We start from the raw sequence: 18,594 nt of genomic DNA on the forward strand, positions 1-18,594 counted from the left end.
AAACAAAACATTAAAAAATGTTAGAAAGCATTAAAAGGTAGATAAGAGATAATCATTATATAAACACTTAATATTTTTTTTCTAATGTGAAGAAAGACTTCAGACAACAGATCAAAAAAGTTCAGAGTACCAGGAAAATTTAGTGAAAATAGGTATTTTGCATATTTAGCAGAAAACATGGGCTGCTTTCAAAGGATGTAATGTGGTTGGTGTTAGACTTTTTCTCTCCTGATCACTAAGGATCAGAAATCAGTAGAGCAACATCAGCAGCTTTGAAGGGGAAAAAAAAAAAGAATTAAAGCCTACGAATTCTATATCCTGAGGAGCCATCATTTATCTGTGAAGGTAATAGAAAGATATTTTCTGACATGCAAGGACATGAAAATTACACCACCTAAGTAGCCATCCCAAAATTATTACTTGAAGATATATCCAGTTAACAGAAACATGTATCAAAATAAAATCCTCAAGAAGGGAATTGCATAGTATAAAACATGAAATTGACCAGTAACAAAACTCAAAAAAAGCAATGTAGAAACAATTATTGTAATAAGGCTAAATGTAAATTTTGTTAAGTATATCTAAAAGAGAAAAATAAATATTAATTTGGAAAAAAAACCTAAGCGATTTCATTAAATATATTACAAGAAGGAAGCAGCAAAAGGGAGCCAATTTTCAACTATAATAGAAGTTATGAATTTCTAATTAATTTTTGAAGCTAAGCTTTCAAAATAGTAAAGCATCTCTTTTAGAACACAGTGTGGGTAGATTGTTTAGGCAAATTATTAAACATATGCATCATCTCAGATCTTTCAGAATTTAGGTATAGGCTTTGGGAATCAAGGCTCCTGAAAAAGTTTGCCACAATATTTTTTGTGTATTTGGCATTTAAATATATACATCGAGATATAGTTTAGCACAGTTCCTGATTATTTCTAGGAGGCAGCCAATAAAATTCCCCTTTAGAAAACTGAATCTTTATCCTACCTACTATGTATCTGTTTTTTTCCCCTGCCCTGTCCTGAGGCAATTAGGGGGTGGGGTGGGGAGGGCTGATGATTTTTTCTTTAAAAATTTATGTTAGCATCTTAAAACAGGAGCAAGAACATAGTGTCTTCAAATTTCATGAAAATTCCTTTCAAGTTCCTGTTCAAAACTTTATATAAAAGAGTGTCTTCAGAGCTTTAAAGGAGGTCAGTAAACAATCCCATCTGGTTTGTACATCTCCAGTGATCCCACAGGGTGAAGGTAATGAGCTAAGGCATTTGTGATTTGTGACCACAGTGGTCTATCTTTTCTGACCCAAGGGGCATCATACAAAGTGTCAGAATACCTTCTCCCTTAGAGCCTTCTACTTGGGGTTGTGACCTGAGGAACTGGCTGTGAGACATGAGTAGCATTTTCCAGGTGTGTGTCAGGGTTAGGTGAACACTGGAATTCACTTTTGAGGAGAATTGAAAATGGGGAATGAAAGGTTCTTAAGGAACAAACCTTGTCAGTGAATTTAGGATACAGTCAATGTTGTCCAGCCTCTGAAGAAAGCCAAGTCCTCATAAAGACTCAAAACTCTATCGACTCATTTATCACAGAAGCTTCAATCCAAGGTGGTTTATTGGTGGGCAGTTGTAGGCAGTAAACTTCCACTTGCTAATATATGTGCTAGTGCTTTATGTTTAAACTCTACAGCTCTTAGAACTTGCTCATCATAGACATTCAACTGGCAGAATGGCAGAATAGCATGAAAAAAAAAAATGGTCACCAGGAACAGTGGATTTGTAGTGCTGGCACAGAGCCCCAGTGGAACCCCCGCAAAAACAAAAACAAACAAAAAAAAACCCACTAAAGTAATGGAACCTAATTCCTCAAAATTTAGTCCCTGATACAGTTCTATGCAGGCTGGACAAGGTCTTTACCATGGAGGAGACTGGGACTGAGGCAAAAGAAGGAAGCTGGGTTGGGTCTTCCAGATGGGCAATGCTATATAGGGAGTATGTCTTTCCAACCGGGGATTACTCTGATATTCTACATGCGTGTCTTTTGTCAAATGGGTGCAGTGGAAATACCTTCTGGGAAGATATCACCAAAAGCATTTCTTGTTTTGACTTTAAAGAAAGACAACTAGGGGGGCCGGGCGGTGGCACACCAGGTTAAGCGCATGTAGTGCCAAAGACATGGACCCGCTCAAGGATCCAGGTTCAATCTCCCGCCTACCCACCTGCAGGGGGGTTGCTTCACAAGTAGTGAAGCAGGTCTGCAGATGTCTTTCTCTCCTCTATCTTCCCCTCCTCTCTCAATTTATATCTGTCCTAGTCTATAAAAAAAATAATAGATGCCAACCTGACTTCCTTGGGGAGAGGACCTCACTAATATGTCCTGGAACCCAAACTCTCCAGAGCCCTACCCCACTAGGGAAAGAGAGACACAGGTAGGAGTATGAATCAACCTGACAATGCCCAGGTTTCTCCAGTGGAGAAGCAATTACAGAAGCCAGACCTTCCACCTTCTGCATTCCATAATGATCCTGGGTTCATGATCCCAGAGGAATAAAGAATAGGGAAGCTTCCAATGGAAGGATGGGGTATAGAACTCTGGTGGTGGGAAATGAGTGAAATTGTAACCCTCTTTATCCTATGGTCTTATAGATTATTATTAAATCAACAAATAAAAAATATTTAAAAATATCCAGCTCATTGTTGAGAGAATTTTATAGCATGATGGTGAAGCTGATGTATTTCATATACCTCAGAGACCAACAGACTGCATTAGAAGATACCCAGAGGAAATGTACATAACAATGTGATAGAAGGAGGGAGAAGAGAGACACTAGGAAGACAGTTCTGGAGGGACGTACAGGAAAGAGCAGAAACTACGTGTCATTTAAAATATCCAGTCAGTGCCCCCCATAAAGATCTTTGGTCCATACTCCCAGAGGGATAAAGAACAGGGGATCTTCCAATGGAAGGGATGGGATATGGAACTGTGGTGGCGGGAATCTTGTGGAATTGTATCCCTCTTGTTGCACAATCCTGTTGATCACTATTAAATCACTAATGAAATAAAATAATAAAATATAGTCAGGGCTCTGAGGAAGAGAGCCGAGACTATGTAGAGGCCAAGGTAAAGCACAGTGTGGAAGACCTGGACTCACAATTCAACCTATCTAGGACCTTTTTCCATAGTAGCACGAAACGCTAATTTTTAATTTCACATTGCCTATGAATGATGCTGTAAATATCCAATTCGTCCTTGGCAGGAAGAAGGTCCCTTATTTCTGCTTTACAGTGAGGTGAGAGTACTCATGAAACCAAAGCACTAGTAAACTACTTAATTTTATTTACTTAAAGTATATAGCAGGCCAGAGAAATAGCTCAGCTGGGTAGTGTGCTGCTTTGCTATATGCATAACCCAAGTTTGAGCCTGGCCCCCACTGCACTGAAGGAAGCGTTGGCACTGTGGTCTCTTTCTTTCCCTCTTTGTCTCTCTCAAACAAATATGTAAATAAGTAAATAACATACTCCTCTTCTTAGTGCGTTCCTTCCACATGACTTTAATATGCTTTTCCTCGCCAAAGAAATATTTGAATGGAAATGGAATGGTGAAGAGCTCACAATTAAGGCTTTCATTAGCACTGTGGAGACTTGCGGAGAGATCGGTATTCTCTAGCTCTCTAAATGAGAAAGACAGTGTCAATGTTACTGAAGTGTATCCTCACTTTCAGAGATGTTGACTTTTTGAAAAATCATTTTCTCTGCAGATTTTCAGAAGATGCTTTTAGATAACTCTATTCTATTTGTTTTGAAAAAGTGCCTCTAAAGTAACTTATTACAAAGTACTTAGGTTCCTGAAAGCTGGTGGCTAGTTGCTTAGCAACACACTCGGTTATGTCATATAATGAAAATAGTATGATAAAATGCCATTTTCAGGTATTAATTCTTAAACAATTTTATAACTAGAAGTTTCTATTTTACAAATGGGAATCTTTGAGAGATGGGTCTTGTAAAAACAAGCTAAAAGAGAGTAAATAATACACTAATTGAGAGACATTTTCTTAATGACATAATATTAAAATTCAAACCCACTCTGAGGATTCAAAACGCTCTGCCAAGCCCCCAGTCCCTCCTGTGTCCTTCCAGAAACATTCACTGCATTAAGAGCTTGCAGTAAGAGGATAAAATTGCATGTCTGTGATGGTGAGTTAATGACATTATGACATTTACTGAACACACAGAGTGCTTAAAATGCAACAGGAAACATCTAACTTTGTAAAAGTTCTTTATTTTTTAAAATGTCAAAATGGTTAGAACAGGAAAATTTAAAGATACATTTAAACCCTAGCATTAACAATCATCTATTTTTTTCTAAAGCTCATTTCTTCTTCTCATTCTCTTCTTCCTCTTCCTCTTTCTTATTTTCTTCTGCTACTTTGTCTTCTCCTTCATCTTCTCCTTCGTCTTCTCCTTCTTCTTTCTATTTTGCAGTTACTTAAAAGTTCCCGTATCTGGGTCAGGTTGTGGCTCACCAGGTTAAGTACATAATTATCATGCTCAAGGACTTGGCTTCCAGCCCCAGCTCTCCACTGGCAAGGGGGCAAGCTTCATAAGAGATGTACTAAGGCTGCAAGTGTCTCCCTTTCTCCCTCTCTACATACTTATCCCCTTTCAAATTTCTATCTTTTCTGGTTTTTCTAACTTCAACTTTATCTTTCTAGTGTTTGTGTTAGTGGTGGTAGGTTATGGGAGAGAGTAAGAGGTGGAAATTTTCTCATAAGAAAATAACAGATATTTTTAGGCAATAATTGAAAACATGTCCTGCCATTTTTTTGAAGTTTTAAGATTTAAACCTAAGCTGCTAGTCAGAATCTTTCATTTTTACATAATTTCTATTCCTTTGAAATTTGTTATTGACACACCTGCTGTTTCGTACACTTCATATTCTCTGATAGTCTTATCAGTGAGGGGTGGGAACAACGGGCAATTCAAATGTCTGACCATCAGTCATTTAAAATTCTATTCACTGTCATGTAGCCTTCAGTTTGTCGATATAGTTGCTTTTTTGGAGACCTTATTTTTATTAAAGTCTCCCTCCTTTTTTTTTTTTTATCTTCCAAAGAATTGATCATTAAAGGTAGAGGTAGAATGTGGCGTGAAGCACAAGGACTGGTGTGTAAGGATCCTGGTTCGAGACCCTGGCTCCCCACCTGCAGGGGAGTCGCTTCACAAGTAGTGAAGCACGTCTGCAGGTGTCTGTCTTCCTCTCCTACTCTCTATCTTCCCCTCCTCTCTCCATTTCTCTCTGTCCTATCCAACAATAATGACATCAGTAACAACAACAACAACAATAATAATAATTACAACAATAAAAAACAAGCGCAACAAAAAGGGAATAAAGTAAATAAATAAATAAATATTTTTTAAAAGGCAGAGGCAATACTATACATTCACCAAAATTTTAGTTAAAAGATGACTATCGGCTCTAGCCTCTTAATCTAAATGGGTCAACACGTGTAATCTCACCTGGGGGTACAAGGATTGACAGTGACATCTACCAGTTGCAGATCAGACAGAGACATTATAGACTGAGGACTGAGGATGATATGGGTCATACAAGAAACAGGTGCTTGGACCCTTGGGACTGAATAGATGTTATTGTTCAGATTTGCAGTACAAGTTTTGTTATAGCAGTCATTGTTACTTGAGCTGACCAAGTCAATTCATTTTTCATTCAGATAACTAACTCAGTCCAATGTTTCAGGTGGTATATTGTAACCTGCATTAGTAAAAGATCTGTCCATACCTAAAGGGTTCAACAAGCCTATTTCCCAGTCTTCCATAATTGCCTTGAATCCTTTTTCATGTGATCCTATTATTGCATATCTATATTTTTACGGAGGAAAAAAGTGATAGTGATATCCACTTTATATTTATATGACTATTTTTGGTTAATGCTTGGGCTTTACCATTCCGGGTCAACTTTTTCAAACAAAGTGACAGAAAGATTTAAGAAGAGAAGGAAAGACACCATAGTACTAAAACTTCCCCTGAGTGAAATGATTGCTGGGCTTTGGCCTGGGTAGTGTGCATGGCAAAGCAGCTACCCCCCCCCGCCCCGGTGAACTATCCTGTCCGTCCATGAAACTTATTTAACAAAGAATTTAGCATTAAGTCAACAGAGACTCTTAACTACGTGTGTGTTTGTGGGAAAGAAAATACTATAAATACAAGGAGGCAATCTGTAGGGAGATACTGTAGCACTGCAAAATTGAGTACAACTAGTATATATTACATACTTTTATGTAGCCCAATCATCCACTGACACATATTTCTCAATTTTGACATTATAAAATGCATACAATATGACATTTAACATCTTAACAGTCTTTTTTTTCTTTTTTGCACTTACGATCTTCCAATGCCTGGTTTAACAAGTAAACTTAAAGATTACAAAGTAAAAGATGGGAAAGGAAGGCAGACTCAGAATATCAGGCTCTCCTTACCCCTGGCAAGTCCATGGTGGAAAATCCCTACCTTTATATTTGGACACTATCTCACATCTGATCAACCTTCAAGGAAGGATAATTCCATATATTTTAGTGTCACTGGTACTGGTATTAATAAAACAAATGACAGAGATTTTTGGAGGGAAAGAAGCAGTGTAAGGTAATAAAGATATTTAAAACTACTTAGAAGAAACGAAAATTTCTTTAGCAGAACTAGGGTCTTGTGTACGCATGATTTCATTGCATCCAGGCCAACTTTTGCTTATACATATAATGTGTGTTTAGATGTACACAGAGAGAACAAGAGAGAGAAAGGAGAGAGAGCATGACCCTTGGTGCCATGGCACTCTTTCAAGGTGCTGGAGTTCAAATATGGCCTGAATAAATGGCAAGGCACCTATAGTTAAATATTATGTAATTTTTGGTGTTTGAAGTTCAATGTTCTCTTGCTAAGGACTTTTCAACATTTTTGTCTTTACTGATACAATCTTTGTCAGGATTTTTATTCAAACTTAAATATTCATTCATTCTTAGCCACTCATAAATGAGCCACTTAATAATACTGAATATATTTGTACTGTTGTTCAGCCTCACAACCAGCTATCTATCAGTATTAATACACAACTCTTTCATTACATAAAACTGAAATTATGTACTTGACAAACATGTACTTCCCATTCACCATCTATCTCCTAAGTCCCTGATAATGACCATTCTACTTTCAGTCTATATGATTTTGACACATCTTTGATTAAAAAAGATCATCTCAATATTCTTTTATGCTTATATAACTCACATTCTAATTATCCTATGACAATTCTTAATCTCTAAAGGAAGGAAAATGGATTTTTTAAAAGAGAGAGTAGGAAAAGTGGGAGAAGCAGAAAAATATCAAACACTTTTGTACTTTTGGCAAAGTAATAATAAAAATGATAATTTCAAACAAATCTCTCTTTTTGGTGTAGTTGTGGTCTTAAATGTGTGCCAGGCTAGCGTGGGAGTGCCTCTTCCCAGGTGTGTACTCTCTGGGTTGGAGAGAACTCAACCGGAGCCAGCCTGGGCTGCTACTCACTCAGTGACGTGAGGGAGATGAGTCAGGTACAGACACATGGTGGCGAGACAATGCAATATCTTTATTGATCAGAGAGCCAAGGCTTTTAAAAGTAGACCCAGAAGCAGCAAGTGGGAAACAGAAATGACTAGGAAAGGGGCAGAAAAAGGCTGGAAAAGTAGGAACTTCCTTAGCAACTGTTGCGAGGGTTTTAACTGGTGGGATTAATAATACCCTGCAGGCAGGGAGAGTCTTGAGGGTAGAAAGAAGATATATCAAAGGAATGGAGTGGGTGGGGAATCTTTCAGGCAAAATGATCATTATGTAGATAGGCCATAGTATCAGGAATGCAGGGTGGAGCAGGGGGAGCTAGCTTAATGTTTTAAGGAATACAGGATGCTTTGTGAGGCTCCTCACAATTTCCCGACAAATGTGCATGATCTCATATCATGCTACTTTTTTTTTGGAGGTACAAATTCAGCCAGGCATTTTATTAAATGCAATTTGATAAATTGCACAAATATTTTATGAAAGCAATGCAGTAACTGAAAGATTCATGTGTTTTTCTGCTCATATACTTTAAGTGTATGAAACAGTTGCTTCAGTTTTTGCTATCAGTCTACTCTGGATGGGCTGTGTTTACATCGTGCTGTTTTTTAAAGGCTATGTTTTAGGAATATCTTCTAGCTGGAAAAATATATATTGCTTTGCCATGTGAACGAGCAGGTTTGAGCCCAGCTTCTACTGCACTGAATGAAGCCTCAGTGCTGCTCTCTCTCTTTCTCTCCCCCTCCCTGTCTCTCTTCCCCCTTCTAAAATAATGAGAGAGAGGGGCTCAGTGGTGGCATGTCCAGTTGAGTGCATTTGTTATAATGTTCAAGAACCCAGTTGAGGCCCCTAGTCCCCATCTGCAGGGGGGAAAGCTTCACATGTGATGAAGTAATGCTGCAGGTGTCTTTCTGTCTCTCCTCTTTCTATCCTCTATTTCCCCCCTCTTATCTCTCAACTTCTCTCTATCTCTATCCAAGAAAAAAAAAGAGAAACATATTTAAGAACAAAGATGTAGAATACTAAAAAAGATGACATAAATTGAACTCAGGTGATGAAGTGGATTCTATGTTAGTGATAAGTTTAAAAATAAGTTATATGGCTCCCCACCCCTGCGTATTAGACTATGGATCTATAACTGTTGTCACAAGTACACTTGTGTAGATCTTCTTTCTGAGAACTGACTTCTTTGTTTATATTAGGACTCCAGAAATTCAATAGGTTGTCTCTGACCATTAAGATTTTAACAGTTTACTGTAGTTTTTTTTTTTTAACTCATTTAGAATCTATCCGTCTTTTATCTACATCTTCCCAGAGGTGTGATAATGCATCAAGAATTCACTCTGAATGATAACACTAGCTGCAATCTCATTACTCATCCTGTCTTATTTGTCAGAAATAACTCCTGGGTGACTGTGAGGCTCCATGAAGGCAATTACGCTATTTGGATACAATGGGAGGCCCAGAGTTGAAAAAATCTGGGGGGCTCTTTTCTACTAGACTCAAGAGAGCGCTATCAGATTTCCCACCCCTCCCCCACCCCTGTGAAGACCTGATGCAATATTTCAGTAGAGTTGAATAAATAAATAAATAAATATTATTTTATACCATAGTACTGCTCAGCTCTGGCTTATGGTGGTGCAGGGGATTGAACCTGGGACTTTGAAGCCGCAGGCATGATAGAAAGTCTCTTTGTATAACCATTATGCTATCTACCCCTGCCCAATATAATCGAATTAAGATAGCAGTTTGAATGAATTTTGACTAAAATTTCATAAATTTAAAACTCATGGAAATCAGCACTCTCATGCTCATAATGTGTTAGGGAGGTTATTAATACACTCAGTAGATGCTTACTTTGAACCTTTTCTATGTAAGATACTGCTCTGGCCATTGGGGATTTTTTTAAAAAAAAGAACAAATTGCATAATGTTCTTGCTGTGTAAAGTAGTGTGCAGAAAATAAAACTGATGTAGAGAAAAGTTAGGGGACAGCAGTATGATAAAAAAGTAAAGTTTAGGACCAGGCGTAAGAAAAAAGTAGAACTTCTTTTTATAGTAGCTCAGGTAAATTAAGCTGAGGCTTCATTTTTTTGGAGCTGATACTTGATTGATCCTTAGAGCAGACTAAGATATATAAATATTATGATAAAGACATTCTATAACACAAAAAAGAAGAAGAAAAAGGAAGAAGAAGAAGAAGAAGAAGAAGAAGAAGCAGGAGAAGGAGAAAGAGAAGAAGTAGAAGCAGAAGAAGAAACAGAAGCAGAAGCAGAAGGAGAAGGAGAAGGAAAAGGAGAAGAAGGAGAAGAAGGAGAAGAAGGAGAAGAAATAAAGAAACTACTAAGTTGAAATCCAACATGGTATTGTGCCAATTTGAAAGAGTGAACTGGAGTCTAGAGGTCAGAGTTCAGTTATTGAGGAGGAGAGGGGTAGGAAATGAAGCCACAGTGGCATAAGGGGTTCAGGTATATTGAAATCTTTTTTTTGTCATTGCTAGGACTTTACCACTCCACATTAACTTTTTTAGAGAGAGTGAGAGTGACAGAAAGACGAGGGAGAGAGGGAAAAACACAATAGTAAGTTTCCCCTACAGTGGTGGAGGCTGGGTTCAAACATAGGTCAAGTACATGGCAAAGCAGTCACCTCTCAGGTACTCAACCTTGCTAGACCAGACATGTAGTGCATTTAAAGAATGAGACTTTAACTATAAGTAAGATAGGAAACCACTAAAGGGAAAGAGTATTATCTGATTTGTGATTTTACAATATTACTTGTGACTTAGAGAAGGTAAAACATATCCAGGAAATCAGTTGGAAGTCTACTTCAACTAACCAGATCTGATTGCCATATAAGAAACTAAGACAGAGGGTACAAATATTCAATCCATAACACCTTCAAATTAAGGCAATAAAATGATAGTAGTTTATGAAAGAAGTATCAGTGGACAGTTAGAATGGTGGACAGACCTGGGATTTAGGAGATGGAATTAGCTTAGAGATCCATGAAGGAAGAGGATGTATACTTTTTCTTCTGTCTGCAACAACTCCCATTTCAACATTTTTTTTTCCTCTCTTCAGCTTCAGACTCTTCTAAGTCTTCAGTTTTTAACTCAACTACCACTTCTTCAGGAAATCTTTTATAAATTAAAGTCACTAAATGATGCCAGAGAATCCCCTTGGTGTACCTAGGACTAAACATTTTCATTCCATTAAAATACATCTGTTCTGTTAGACTACAAATTGCTTAAGAAGCAGGACAGTTTTTGTCCTGCTCAATAATTCACACAATGCTTGGAGTAGAGTGAATACTTAATAAATTATTTAAGAAACATAAGGGTCAGAAGTTTCAAGGAAGGGGTTGGGCAGTAGCGCAGTGGGTTAAACACATATGGCGCAAAGCGCAAAGACCAATGTAAGGCTCCGGGTTCAAGCTCCCGGCTCCCCACCTACAAGGGGGTCACTTCACAGGTGGTGAAGCAGGTCTGCAGGTGTCTATCTTTCTCTTCCCCTCTGTCTTTCCCTCCTCTCTCCATTTCTCTTTGTTCTACCCAACAACAACAACATCAATAACAACAACAATAATAAAAACAACAAGAGCAACAAGGGCAACAAAAATGGGGGGGAATGGCCTCCAGAAGCAGTGGATTTGAAGTGCCAGCACCGAGCCCCAGCAATAAACCTGGAGGCAAAAAAAAAAAAAAAGAAGAAGAAGTTTCAAGGACAACTGGGTAGTTCTTGGTAAGTTATTGATATGGCAACCAATTGGCTAGGGTTGTCATTCACTAGGTAGGAGAAGACAGAAATAGATACAGGAGGCATTATAAAGAGTTTAAGTTCATTGTTTTTGTAAAGTTTAGTGTTTAAGATGCTGCTGGGTCATGTAAGTGGAACTACTGTGTTAGCTCATAGGTATAATGGAAGGTGGGCTTTTAATGGTAGGATAAAGAGTTTAAAAATCCATATAGTTGGAACGGGACATTAAAAAGACTTGAGAATGAGGGATGGTCATGTAATGGGAAAGTCAGAAAAGGACATTTTTACAAAATTAGAACATAAGAAGGGGGCAGAAAGTATCCAGAATTTCTTCCCTTGTGGAAAGAGCTTGATCTTGCAATTTCTTTTCTTTCTTTTTTTTTTTTTTTGGTTTTTTATTTTAAATTTATTTATTTATTCCCTTTTGTTATCCTTGTTGTTTTAGTGTTGTTGTTACTGATGTTATTGTTGTTGGATAGGACAGAGAGAAATGGAGAGAGGAGGGGAAGACAGAGAGGGGGAGAGAAAGATAGACACCTGCAGACATGCTTTACCACTTGTAAAGCGACTCCCCTGAAGGTGGGGAGCAGGGGCTGGAGCCGGGAACCTTATGCAGGTCCTTGTGCTTTGCACCACGTGCGCTCAACCCACTGAGCTACCATCGACTCCAGATCTTGCAGTTTCTTAACACTTGATCTCTTGTTTAGCTGAATAGAAATGTTAGTGCTTAATCAGAAGTTACCACACAAAGAGAAATTACTTCTGTTTTTATTCATACTTGTGAGAATCTGTACTTTATAGCATTTCTAGATGTACAATAGTAAGTATACTTAGTGACCTTCTTTTGGAATGTTTATTTGATCCAAATGAAACCTTTGAGAAATGCAGACACTACAAAATGCTACCTTAGAATATTTTTGCATACATTATTGGAAAACACAGGATTTGGCTAATTCTTATAACTTATTAGTACAAGTTGATGCAATTTTTTAGGTGAAAAAACATTGATTTTTTTTTTTTGCTTTTCCTATGAGAACCCTATTGATGACAAAGTAATGATACCGATACTACATTTGTCAGTCTGATATAACTCACTTTCTGTTCTACCTTTGTTAAAGCATTGAGAATAGACAGCATCTTGCTTTTTTTTTTTTTAGAAACAATTAACATGTGATATGTACTTGCTTTTTAAACACACTAAAACTTATCTTTGCTATTGTTCAATAAAATTTTATTTCTCATACTGCATTTTGACATTTATCAGAGTCAAAGCCGAGTCTGGCCAGAAAGGGATATGCTTTAGAAACTAACATTTATACTGCACCTTTCATTTGAAAAGCCATTTAAGAACATAAATTAATCTTCACAACACTGCTGAGAAATAGTTAATGACAGGAACAATGATCATTACTCCCATATTACAGATGAGTAAAACTACTCTGCAAGTTTAGCAACCAAATTAAAATTATTACTCATGTGGCAAATCATTTACGACTATCCCCATCTGATATTTCATGCTTCAAGTTTTTTTTAATGCATAATCATCTCTTGGATGAATAACTGTATTGCTCTCAGGTCTTTAAAAGAAAAAAAATAACTGAAGTAGTAAGACAAGTTTGGTCAGTACACGATGGAATATCATTACCCTCTACTGCACACACAGTGGGAGAGAAAATATACATCACTGACATACTTCATCACTTCCCATACAGACATCATATTCAATTAAGTCGAGAGCTCTCTGTCAACAAACTTGACATTCTCATCTAGGGAATGTCACAGCCTCCCCCACCCCCAAATCAATATTCAAGTTATGATGGACTGACAGCTTCACAGATGAAAGAGTGTCCCTTGATTTTTTACTGACTTCTGCTGCAGAACAGAGAAAAGTACTCAAAGCATGAACAAACAAACTTAATTAAGCTTAAGGGATATGGTTGAATAATGTAAATCCAGAGCAAACAAAGTCATGGAGCACTAAAGTAAGGCTTAATAAAATTCTGATCAACATGAAAAAAAGAAAAACTGAAGAGCTGCCTCAACAGATTCAATCTTGTTGACTCTTAGTGATTTAGGAGGGAAATGTTCACTGGTAACTGGCTACTTTCAAGAAGTTATTTCCTAGACTCTTTAGACTGATGAATATCTTGAGAATTTCTATACTTTCTAATATATCTGACAAATTACTGATAGGTTCCATTTTCTTCTTTGATCTATAAAATGATTCATAGCAGTTTCCAGAAATAGGGTAAAAAAAAAAAAAGTCAAGCCTCAGTGGAAAATCACAGAGATTAGGGTTATCAGAAAACACAAGTACTCTGCCTCAGAAGTTTTGACAGACACCATTCACCTCAACAACTTTACTTATATTGGTAAGTTTTCTTCAGATAGACTTGGGTTCATCTAACCCACATCCTTTCTGTTGTTACTTTCATTGCTCTGTTTTCTGACTTCTAATTTTAGATTCTAATCTTAGGGATTTCATAGTAACCACTTCTTTAGGCTAAAAATATCCAGGAACTAAATTAAACAGCAAAGGTTAAGACATTCATGATCTAATTTAAATTACAAATGATATCATTAATTTGTGACAGTGCATTGTGACACATTAGTCAGCTGGGAAAGCTTCTCTGAACAAGGAAAATGACAAGGACACTCTCTTAGAGAGAGATATGAAGGGCTAAGAAAGTGAACCATGGCACAGAAAGTCCAGAGGAAGTCTTTTTTTTTCTCTATCCAAAAGTTGTAGAATCTCAAATGTTATATTACTGAGCTAATTTTACTTTGGAGACTGGGAGATGGGAGAGACAAAAAGCAGAAGAAAACATATAGATCATTTAAAAAGTGAAAACAGTTCTATATGTAAGTAAATAATAAATTGTGTTCACATTCAACTACAAATATATACCTTCCATGGGTGACTTCACTTATTTTAAAAAATATATATTTATTATTGGATAAAGACAGAGAGAAATTGAGAGAAGAGGGGGAGATAGAGAGACATCTAGGGGGATGGGTGAGAATACACATTGCAATGTACAAGGACCTAGGATCCAGTCTCCAGTTCCTACCTTCAGGGGGAAAGCTTCATGTCTCCAGGTGTCTCTCTATCTCTCTTATTTTCTATCTCCTTCTTCCCTGTCAAATTCTGGCTTTCTCTATCCACTACATAAATAAAGATAATAAAAAGTTTTAGAGACAGAGAGATAATCTGCAGCTCTATTTCATCACTAGTGAAGTTTTCCTCCTACAGGTGGGGACAGGAGGCTTGAACCTGGGTCCTTGAGCACTGTAGTGTGGGTGCCTTAACCAGGTGCACCCACACTACAACTTTTAACATTTTTATTATTTATTAGATTTTATTTTAATGAGAGAAAAAAATGCAGAGAGAAAAGACACAGTGAAAGACCCGAGTACTATTCAACTCTGGCTCATGGTGGTGCTGGGGATTGAACCTGGGACCCTGGAGTCTCAGGCACGATAGCCTTTTGCATAACCTTTAAGCTATCTTTCTACCCTGACTTCACTTTTTAGAAGGGAAATATGGGAACTAGAGAAATAGCTCAGCAAGTACGGTGTAAGCCTTGCCATGAGTGTGACCCAGGCTTGGGAGGTGCCATGCCACCAAAGGAAACTCTGATGCTATTTTGTCTCTCCTTCTTCACGTCTCTCTCTTTGTCTCTGCTCAGATATTAATGAAAATGTGATCCAGAGTGGTGAAATAACACATGTACAAGGACTCAGTTTTCCAAACACACAGACACACAAAGGAACTTACAGACACTGGATCTACATTAATGTACAAATTAGATTCTTCACATAGTTACTTAGGGGTGGCATTGTTGGGTCTTATAGTAAAGTGATTTTTTTTCCATTTTATGGTTATCAGTATACTATATTCCAAAAGGCTAAAGAAAACAAAACACTAATATGAATAGAGATGGCCACACATATGTACAAAGTAGTGTTATTATTATAATCCAGTTATAGGAATGAACCAAATGTCAAAGACAAATGAGTGGATTGGATGGTCTATATATACAACAGGATACTATTCACCGGTAAGATGATTCTTGCCTTTTTGCTACAACATTTGTAAGAGTGGAGGGGGGTTATGCTAGGTGAATGAATCAGAGGAGAAAGAAATATTGGGTTATCGAACTCATATTTAGAAAGAATGCAAGAGAGAAAGTTAAAGAAAAATGATGCTTAAATTCTGATCACAGATCTGAGGTAATCAAAGGAGGAAGAGGAAAAAGCGTTCTTTGGGGAGGACCCAATGGACTACAGTGGAGGGGGATTGTCATTTTGGTTATGGCTGTGGTGAGGTAATGTTTGAAAGTTCTGAATTGTCATTTCACAATTTAAAATTTTAAAAATATTTATTTATTTTCCCTTTTGTTGCCCTTTTAAAAAAGATTTTATTTATTTATTAATGAGAAAGATAGGAGAGAGACATCTCTCTGGTACATGTGCTGCCTGGTATTGAACTCAAGACCTCATGCTTGAGAGCCTAGTGCCTTAGCCACTGCGCCACCTCCTGGACCACACCCTTGTTTTTTATTATTGTTGTTGTAGTTATTATTATTGTAATTGGTGTTGTCATTGTTGGATAGGACAGACAGAAATGGAGAGAAGAGGGGAAGACAGAGAGGGGGAGAGAAAGATAGACACCTGCAGACCTGCTTCACTGTTTGTGAAGTGACTCCCCTGCAGGTGAGGAGCTGGGGCTCGAACCCAGATCCTTACTCCTGTCCTTGAGTTTTGCTCCACCTGAGCTTAACCTGCTGCACTACCGCCTGACTCCCTCCTTCTATAATTTTACAAAGCAATGTTACCTCAATAATTATGCTTGTAAGTTAAAAAAAAAGATGCTTCTTTTCATAAATTTAAAAATGATTAAACTTGGGAAGAATTATATCTAGCAATTTCAGTTCCTGTACTGTAGTTCACCAGGACGTTAAACTAAATGGGCCAGCGAGTTGTCTCAAACATGCTACAAAGGTCCCCAGAGCCCCACCCCACTAGCGAAAGAGGGAGACTGGCTGTGAGTATGAATCGACCTGCCAACGCCCATGTTCAGCAGGGAAGCAATTACAGAAGCCTGACCTCCCACCTTGTGCACCCCATAATGACCCAGGGTCCATACTCCCAGAGGGTAGGAAAGCTATCAGGGGAGGGGATGGGATATGGAGATCTGGTGGTAGGAATTGTGTGTAGCTGTACTCCTCTTATCCTGTAGTTTTTGTCAGTGTTTCCTTTTTATAAATAAAAATTAGGAAAAAAATCCACTTATTTCAGGTAAAGTGAAGTTTGGTTAAATTCCAAGCCAGTGCCAGTCAGATACATAAAACTGAAAAGAGGAAATTAATTAGAGATACTGATTTTGAAGATATTTTCACAGTAAGTCCATATTATCAACAGAAGCTTAAACAATTTTCCCTTTTTTTTTGTGTGGGGGGGTATTCTTTCCTTTCTAATGTTTCTTTACTGATTCACTAAATAATGTGCATATGTAGTATACTCGGCATAAGTAGAACACTAAGGTCATATAGAGAATTATAATTTGGGGGCCGGGTGGTGGCACACTTGGTTGAGTACACAGGTTACAGTGTGCAAGGACGCAGGTTCAAGCCCTTGGTTCCCACCTGCAGGGGAAAAGCTTCCCTCTTGATTTCTCGATGCCTCTATTCAATAAATAAATAAAGATAATTAAAAAATTAAAAAGAGTTATAATTTGTAATATGGGAGCATGGAAGTTTTGTAGATACAATGTAGGCAGATTTTTCTTTAAAAGATTAGAATAAATCTTTTTAATATCTTTCCTTATTATTAGTTTTAGATCTTTGAAAATTACCTAACTTTTTTACCCTTTTTTTTCCCTCCATGAGACAAGAAGAAAATCTTAAGCACCTACTAATTCTCTGGAACGTAACTGATATGTAACTCGGATTAGTGTCAGGGCAAAAATATAAAACATTCTGAAAATTTACTTAGTTGACCCCAGTTCACCTCTATATGTTTTTGCATATCTAAATTTTGGAATTTTTTAAATTCTTTTTTTTTATACAAATCTTTATTTATTTGTTGGATAGACATAGCCAGAAATTGAGAGGGGAGGGTGTGATAGAGAGGGAGAGAGACAGAGAGATACCTGCAACCCTGCTTTAGCACTTGTGAAACTTTCCCTCTGCAGGTGGGGACTGGGGATTTGAACCAGGGTCCTTGAGCACTGTAAGATGTATGCTCAACCAGGTGAGCTACCACCTGACCCCTAGTTTTTTAAATTCTTCACTAACTTTTTATTCTCTTTGTTGTTTGTCAAGTATTTCACATAGAAAGCAATCTGTAACTTAAAAATAAGTAGTGAGTTCAAGTAGAAATTGGGTCTCAAGATGTTTGGGTATCTGGACAACTGAACATACTTTATAGCAGATGATGAATTCTCTTCATTGATTTTTCTAATTTTCTATTATCTTTAGAAACTACACATTTTGAGTTTTCAGTTTTCATGGAAATGTTAGCTACTCATCCTAACTCTGATTTCTCTTTACATAGAAAATAAAGTAGCAATAAACACATCAACTTATATCATAAAATATTGATTTGGAATCTTTATGATACATACTATTGCTTCTGGAATCATTATGTTCACATACTAATTCCCAGAAGCAAACTTTTCTTCCTTTTAAAAACACAGTGAGTCATCTACAATGTCACCCAAAGCTGTAATTATAATTACGGGTAAAAAAATTTCACAGCTTCAAATCAGCTAGATGTATTTGATGAGAAGCACAAATGTAAACGTGGCATAGTATTAGCACGATGCCCTGTCTCATGAGTGCTGCCAAACATCTGTGTTGCAAAGAAAGAAGACAAGTCACAACCAATCCCTGGTTTCTCTATCTCTTCTTGTTTGTTCTGAGATGACACACTAGGGTGTATGCAAATGAATATGAGAGAACTTTGTGATCAGCCTGACTCATTACACAAATCTCGTGCTGATTCCTATTGGTAGTTTTGTTGTTAATTTATGCTTCACTAGCTCTGTGGTCTAGAGCAGAAAACAAACTCCAATCTGAATTAAAGGCATGAGATGGAGTTTTACCATACTGCCAACTAATCACTCAGTCATGCCTGTGTAAGGAAGCCCTGTGAAGAAGTCCACACTCAGGTGAGCTTCCTAGGTTTTCAATGTTCCTCAGACCTGAAACACTTTGCTTTATGTCTTTTGGGGACATGATT

At 37.4% G+C, this 18,594-nt stretch overlaps 1 long non-coding RNA gene across 1 annotated transcript in view; it reads left to right on the plus strand.

Moving 5' to 3' along the window:
- The first annotated feature begins 18,413 nt into the window (after positions 1–18,413).
- LOC132537718 (uncharacterized) overlaps positions 18,414–18,594 on the plus strand; it is a 31,455-nt gene continuing 31,274 nt past the window's right edge. Inside the window, exon 1 of the long non-coding RNA XR_009549175.1 lies at positions 18,414–18,523. This is a non-coding gene — a long non-coding RNA (uncharacterized LOC132537718). The remainder of the gene's footprint in view (positions 18,524–18,594) is intronic.

Source organism: Erinaceus europaeus, chromosome 3, assembly GCF_950295315.1.
Source record: "Erinaceus europaeus chromosome 3, mEriEur2.1, whole genome shotgun sequence".
Classification (NCBI taxonomy): Eukaryota; Metazoa; Chordata; class Mammalia; order Eulipotyphla; family Erinaceidae; genus Erinaceus; species Erinaceus europaeus.